Source organism: Ziziphus jujuba, chromosome 1, assembly GCF_031755915.1.
Source record: "Ziziphus jujuba cultivar Dongzao chromosome 1, ASM3175591v1".
NCBI lineage: Eukaryota > Viridiplantae > Streptophyta > Magnoliopsida > Rosales > Rhamnaceae > Ziziphus > Ziziphus jujuba.
In genome coordinates, this window is record NC_083379.1 from 30,720,418 (window position 1) to 30,726,417 (window position 6,000).

Consider the following 6,000-nt stretch of genomic DNA (forward strand, 5'->3'; position numbering starts at 1 on the left):
TCCCAACCTAGCTTCCTCTTCTCCTCTTCTAGTTTGCTTCCACCTTTCTCAACCCACCATTCCAGCCACCGTTCGAGCCATTTCGGAGAGTAGCCACCGTGATTGCATTGCCCGCGAAGTGTGAGTTTGTTGCCATTGCTTCCTTCCACTTATTTATTTTGATTGCCTCATTTTGATTTTACCTCTGTCCTTTGTTGGTGTTTTTATGTTTTGTATTTTTTTTTTCATTCTGGTTTTTCATTCTGAATTGGAGACCGTGTATCTATCTCATTCCCATCTTTTGACTATCATTAAAGTGTGAAAATTATACAACCTAAACATGCTATTGCATTATGCTATTTGACTGCTTCAATTAGGCTATTTGCATTTGCAGGATGTAATGGCAGTGAATTAGCAGTGTTTTTAATTTTTGAAACTTTGGAATTGGTTTTGTTTTGTGTTGTATGTTTGCTTAGTTGGATGGAAACCATGGGAAAATGACATAATTTGGACTATATTGTTTTATGTGTATCAACTCAGGATCAATTGTACATATCTCGACCTAAATATATAGATGTCCAAAGTGTTATTTACTCAATTGGGTGTACTTCGTATGTAATTTATTACTTAGTTGATAATGAACAGCTATAACTTGACCTAGTTAATAAAATTTGAAAGCAAATACACAAGGAAAAGAGTATATATGGTTCATAAAAAATTGACCAATAGTTTTATCATGAAGGTAAATTAATATGGATAAAATCATAAAGCTTGTCAATTACACCCTTGGAAGAGTTTCTAAAACTATAAGTAATCTTGATAATAGAGGAACTATTTCGGCAGAAAACAATATTTTTGAAAGGGGAAAAAACAAAATCAACTAGGATATAAAAATTTCAACAAAACATAAAAAATAAGAAATCCTAATACTACATGAATGAATCTAATTTACTCCAACAAGCATATAATAAGAAATCATATTCTTTAAAATGTCTCTAGTGTTTTGATTTCATATAATTCTTACTTATGTAGTACATGAACGAAGTCGGTATCAACTTACGTTGTACATGATTGAAAGTGGTATCACTGTTCATACATGGATATAAGACAAAAGAGTTTAACTCTAGGTGTGAGTATAAAATTTGTTGAAATACTACCAATGAAGAACCAGAATACCTAAAGATCACTGAGAAGGGTTTCCATCTGTGACAAGATGCTTTCAAAATCATGAATCTGATCATGGAGAGGTACCAAATTATCACTTTCTTTGTATGTAGCCTGCATTGTTGAAATGGTTAAAACTTAAAATATGATCTAATCATAGAACTATTGGTTGCAAAGAAAAGATTCTAAAAAATAACTACAAACTTGAATTGAGTCCTGTCCAACTTGCCGTATGTTGTTCTTAACCCCCTTAGTATACTCCCATAGTTTAGTACCTTTAGACAGAATATTTGCAACTACCTATATGAAACCATCAGAAGAAAAATGCAAAGAAAAAAAAATCAATCGATACTTAAAAGATGAAATGGGTAAAAAAAAAAAAAAAAAAAGAAAAAAAAGAAAAAAAAAGGGAAATAGTAAGATGATACAATAAACCAAGTAAAGATGAATTTGAATAAAAAGGGGATGAAAACAAACGTTGTTCTCAAGTCCATGACACAATCCAAGCTTGATAGATTAGATCATTAGTTTAATGGGAGCCAATAGTATAAGGAACATTAGATCTTAAGTAGCTTCACTGTGATAATATAAACATTTTTCAAAAACCTTTAGCAAGATTTATAAAGTAGACAACTGAAAAATAGATATATTTCGGGTTGAATACATCCAAAATATAGACTCAACCTGTTGGAACAGAGAATGAAACAACAATTTTTTTAATAATGTTGTTTAGGTTAGCTATATTGTTTGGGAATAAATGCATAGATTTGCTAGTGCTAAATTAGTAAATACTTTACAAGGTTTTTTGTTTACATACTTATATTCTGATGAGTTTGGAAAAGACAAGCTTATTCCTAATTTTTTTTTTTTTTTTTACATATTTGCATTAAGTGTGAAAATTTAACATTTAATATCATGTTAATTGATGAAAGTTTTTTATGGTTTTCCTTTGCTGTCTATTAGGTTAGAAAATGATCGAAAGGAAGCTTGTTTGAGTGCAATTAGCTTTGTAATATTGGAAACATGAATGATTTACATATAGAAGCAAATTATGATCGTATAGGAGTTGAAGAATATCCCTGCTGTCATGTTCGCAATCCGTTGATGATGTTTACACTCCCCAAATGTCGGAAAACTGCAAACCAAAGGTTGGACAATAGTTTGAATCGATAGATGAGGCATATGAGTTTTACATTAAATATTCAAAAGAGGTAGCGTTTAGTGTTTGTAGCTATTCCAATAAGAGATGTAAAGATACAAATGAAGTTGTAAAGAAAGAATTTGTATATTATAAGGAAGGATTGTCTTTTATAAGGGATGGTGAGAAAAAAAGATGTCGGGGGATAACAAGAGAAAATTGCAAGGAAAAACTTGCCATGGTGAGGTCAAAATTGGGGAAATATCTCATCAGTGTATTTGTTGAAGAACATAGTAATCAATTATCAACCCCACGAAAAGTGCATTTATTGAGGTCACATCATAGTGTATCTGAAGCCAAAAAATCACTAACGTAACAGTTTTCAGCAATAAATATGCCAATTCACCAATAAATAAGTATTCTTGAATTTGAAGTTAGAGGTATAGAGAATATTAGTTGTATGAAGAAGGATATGTATAACCATGAAGCTAAGTTGCGTAATGGAAGGAAAGGACAAGATGCAGAACTATTGAAGGAATATTTCCTAACTGAGCAAGAAATGGTCCATGCTTCTTTTTTGAAGTAGATGTAGATGATGATTGTAAATTGAAGTGTTGTTTTTGGGCTGATTCAGTGTTTAGAAGAGCTTAGTTTTGGTGATGTAATTGTATTTGATACAACTTACAACATCAATTAGTATGGTATGATATTTGCACCTTTGGTTGGGGTTAACAATCATGGTCAAATGGTGCTATTTGCATGTGCATTTTTAAGTGATGAAAGAAATGAATCATTTGTTTGGTTGTTTGAGATATTAAAGAAGAATATGCATACTAACAACCCAAAGATGATCATTACCGATCAAGATCCTGCAATGACAAAGGCTATAACTCAGAGCTTACCGAATACATTTCATAGGTATTGTAGTTGGTATATACTTCAGAAGTTTTCAACATATTTAAATGCAATCACTTATAGAAATTTTTATAAGGACTTCCAACAATACATTTGGGAATTAGAATGCTCTAAAGAGTTTGAAAGAAAATTGGTGACAACCATAAAAAAGGCGAGCCTATATGACAATGATTGGTTAAAATCTTTATTTGAGATACGTTCAAGATACTCGCATGCATATGTTAATCATATAACCTTAGCTGGAATGTCAAGTAGCCAACGTGCAAAAAGCTCCCATGCGTTTTCCAACAAATATGTTTCGAAGAAAAACTTATTGATGAATTTCATACTTCGATTTAATAGGGCACTTGCACATCAACGTCATGAAGAGTTAGGTGTTGATTACGTTGATATTAATGAGAAGCCTGTTTTGAAATTGCCATTGGAAATGGAAAAGCAAATGGTTGAGATTTACACATGCAAGATTTTTCTTAAGTTTCAAGATGATTTGTGGCATAACTTACTAACAAAGCCACAACTTGTGAGTGAAAATGATAAACATAAAATGTATGTGGTCGAGAGTAGTCCAAATGAAGGTGTTGGTAGAGTTTGGAAAATTGCTTATGATAAAGTTTTGGACTATGCATCTTGTAATTGTAAAAAGTTTGAGAGTAAAAGAATTCCATGTAGATATATTTTGGCATTCTTGCGACTCTTTGGTAATATTCCTTTGCCAAATCAATATATCATGAAAAGGTGGACTATAGTTGCAATATCTCAAATAATATCCGACAAGCAAGGTGTTGAGTAAGTGGAAAATGTAGTTCAATGTTGATGTGGCAAGCTGAACTATTCCAACTTGCTTCAGGAGTCATTGACAAAGCCATAACAAATGAAGAGGCAAATGTAATTGTAAATGATGGTCTTCAAAGTTTTCTAGACAAGATTAAATCCATAGTTGGCAATATGAAGAGTGGAGGCATTTCTGAAAAATGTGGTAATGCTCATGACATAACTTTGAAAGACCCATATTAAGTGAGGGCAAATGGATGTGTAAGAAGATTAAAAGGGGAAAAGGAGAAGGCAACATATGTCGCAAAGTATAGAGGTCAACATTGCAATGGATATGGAAAAATTTGATAATCGCACGACAAAAGAAATTATCCAGTCCTCAACAATTCGTAAGAAATTAATACATTTATTATTTATTATTCTTATGCAATTGGAATGATCATACCTTGTACAAAGTATTATCATTTCTATATAGGTCCTCACAAAATGAGGATAATCCTTAACAAGCATCGGAATTTGAATATGAAGCTGATAGTTTTACTTCTATATATAAAACTAAGTAGTTTCCTTATGGTCTTCAACATTTTCTTGAACTAACATGCTGCTTATCTAATAACTTGCTTCGTTTTGGCAGGTTTGCATGAGAAAACTAAGGGATGACCCCCTGGGTGTGATAAACTATCTTGCAATAGCTTTAAGGAAATGATTGTTTTCTTAGTTTGGTGTGGTTGTCTGGGTTTTTCTATCTTATTACAAGAATTATCAGCTTAGTTAGTAAATAAAGTTGTGTTATGATAATAGACTCTGTACCATGCCATGTATTGTAATATGAAGTGTTGTTTGATTCATGGAATGAATGTATGCTGGTTTGCTGTTTATTTTTCCAATGCAAGCCTCTCATTTTAATATGTAATTCAGACAGTAATATGTACTTTTGATTGAAAGTTGCATGTGATTGCCATTGGTGGCATTGGTATTTAATATGCTGGTCACATTCACTGGTATCAGCATGTATTTACTTTGTACATGTGCATACTAATTACATGGATTATTGAGGTTGCTCTTTCTGGCTGCATAGATACAATTATGTGGATATCAGTAGGCATTTTGTTTTTTGGAACCAATGATGAGCTTGTGGTTTACATTCAAATATGTAACCGATTTATACATTGTAGATTGCTTCAGTTGGCAGGAAGGAGAAGCTTCGACTTCAATTGGTGGTGTAGTGCTAACCATAACAGTTATAAAACTGTTCCCTTTTAATTTGCATAACAAGCACCTAGAGTAAAGGAATTTATGTACTTTTCACAAAAATGCAAGAAGTGAAGCTATTTTTGTCAGCTAATTGTTACAGATCCTGCTAGTCCTTATTTTGTACTTAAATCAATGTTAGTATAACTTTGTTGTAATGTGAATACTCTTAGTCATGCAACCTTTGTACACACACTAGCATTATTGATATTAACTGGATTTTCCCACGGTACTTCTTTCATTGTAAGTTTCTTTAGTATCCATGCTTAATATGAAGAAGATTGGGAAATTTCTTTATTTTGTATCTGATGGTAACAATGATCCAATTTCATAACTCTTTCATTCCAAACTCTTTTAAATTTGTGGTCAAGGAAATATGTTCTGACCCTCTCGCTTGTTTTGGTGTGGTGGAGTAACCGGCTTCAATTCATGTGGTTTTGGTCATATTCGTCTATCTTGTATTTACGATAAACAGTGAGCTTGGTAGCCCCAGCACTGTATACAGCCATATGTTGGAGGTAGCAAGTAAATCAAGAATATGTGAGGAGCCAATTCGACATCATGGTCAATCTTGTGGTCTTGTTAGTGGTAACTTTGGCATTATTTATTTATTTTTTTGATAATGCTAGTTGCTCTACAATTAGGGGGCAGCTCATCTTCCTTATGTGTTTTTTTTTTTAAGCTCATAATTGTACTAATTTTGGTGTACTACATACATTTGAGAACTTTACTGATATTGGGTAGGTGCCATAGCCGCACGACCTTCATCAACTCATAAAGGC